Below are 1,959 nucleotides of genomic sequence, written 5' to 3' on the forward strand. Positions count from 1 at the left end.
CCAATCCCAGATATTACAGTGCAGCCTGAGGAGAACTGGCTCAAATAACGAAGCAAGGCAAGGAGTGCCGGCTGTCACCTCCCAACAGCGGCAGCTGCAGAACAGATTTTTCCAAAGGAAACATGTTTCAAGTTTGTATCCCTAACAGCTTAAGCAGATGAATGTATCCAATCAAGCCCAAGTAAAAAGCTCCTTTCCTTCCATTCCAGTTATTAATTATTAAAAGCCAGTTTAGAACATAGGAAATAATGTGTATTAGAAAACAGAACTAACCCTCATGCAACTTATATTTACTAAACCTCGTGTTTTAGACCATGCTACACTTGAGAGGCTGGTACATATACAAACCAACTCCTATAAAGGCTAAATTATTTACCTATTCAAAGAAGAAGGGAGCCTCTATTTAACGATTCAACACACATTATTTCTGTCAATACTTGTATGAAATGCAGTATATTCAAGCAACTGCTTTGGTGTCTTTGGCCTCAAATGCTGTTCCAATCAAACTTTAGCTTCTATTCTTATTCAGCTTATTTAACTATTTAGCAGAAAAAGATTTCTTTGTCTCGGGAGAAATTTTAAATGCCAATACCTATTGGCTAAAGAAAATAAAATTCAGCAATCTGCTACCAGAAAACTGGGATTTGGCACTATACTTGAAATACTTTTGGTTTTCACACATTATTCGTTGCTGGCTGACACATCATACTACCACTGCCATTACTTGCCAGGTATCATCAGCTGTCAGAATATGGAGTAAAAAGCATTTCAGCTATTTAAATTTTAGAGCCTTAGTACATAGCTGCATTTTTTCCTCTAGCACCTTTATAATTCTAGGTAATTGCCTTAAATATCTCTGTACCTAGCATCAACATGTTCTGCAAGTTTTTCATCTGAGAATTTAGGTTAGCATTTGGGGCAGTTACAGGCTTTGTTTTCGGGTTTTTTTCAATGATTTTTCACGCTTAATAAGCTGATGCACGCTCATCACACAGTGTATCCAGGGTACAGGGCGCCAAAACTTTCAAGTTACAATGTGAGCTGATGACTTTCTAACTGAAAGATCTTAGCCTCAAAAATAATGCCTACCGGTTGCTGAATTTGTTCTGTGCTATTGCTGTAATTTACATAAAGAGCTAGAAAGTTGGTGCCACTTATAAGTATCAGAGGGCTGAGGGTTGAGGCAAAGTTCATAACTCCGTGAGAGTATCACCACTAACTGCTGGAAACGCTCTGGTAATCATCCTTTTAAGGTCCAGAAATCAGAAATCAACGTTTATTTTTATCACATGAAAACCACAAAACGAAAAAAACCAAAACAAACTACCACCACCACCACCACAACAAAAAACAAGCCAGAGGAAGTTGTGCTGTGGTGTTCTTCCCTTTGACGGGCTTCCCAGGCCACAGCTTCTCATCCTCAACCGCATTGTCCTTAGGCAAGACAGTGACTTATTCCCTCTTTAAAAGCATTTCCACCGCTTGTTCCACTCACTGTCTCCGCTAACATCTCTGTAGAAGTAATGCTGGCTCCTACCACATCAGATCCGGAATAGCGAAAAGTTGATTGCAGAACAATAAAAGTATATTCATCAGAGGCCAAAACCGCACACGCACCAACTTTGAGAGTAGAAAAGCATCTGCTTTATCGCGTTTAGCCGATCTGCGCTGCTCACCGCCATGAGGGGTTTTCTTTGGGGGTTCTGTGTGCGTGTGAATGTTTAGATAAGCCGCCTGCAATTTCCGATGCAAGGGAGGAACTGTTTCCAGGCTGGGTACCAGTGACCTGCCCGCTGCTCCTCGCCAGCAGGGCGATGCCCTGCGCCGCCACCTCTGCCCAACGGGACCGCCGCTCTCCCTCAGCGCCCGCGGGAGAATCGGCGTTGCGGGGCGGGCGCCGGCGCGAGGGACGCGCCCCTCCCTCAGGGCTCGCGCTCCCTCAGGGCTCTCCCTCCCCCC

General features: G+C 43.8%; 1 protein-coding gene across 1 annotated transcript in view; it reads right to left on the reverse strand.

The window, feature by feature from the left end:
- The window catches only part of NTNG1 (netrin G1), a 151,426-nt gene extending 149,492 nt beyond the window's left edge, over positions 1-1,934 (reverse strand). The window contains exon 1 of the mRNA XM_017729585.1: positions 1,538-1,934. The gene's annotated coding sequence lies outside the window, so the exon portion shown is untranslated. The remainder of the gene's footprint in view (positions 1-1,537) is intronic.
- Between the last annotated feature and the right edge of the window lie 25 nt (positions 1,935-1,959).

This window comes from Corvus brachyrhynchos, unplaced genomic scaffold (genome assembly GCF_000691975.1).
Source record: "Corvus brachyrhynchos isolate BGI_N302 unplaced genomic scaffold, ASM69197v1 scaffold101, whole genome shotgun sequence".
NCBI classification, from domain to species: domain Eukaryota; kingdom Metazoa; phylum Chordata; class Aves; order Passeriformes; family Corvidae; genus Corvus; species Corvus brachyrhynchos.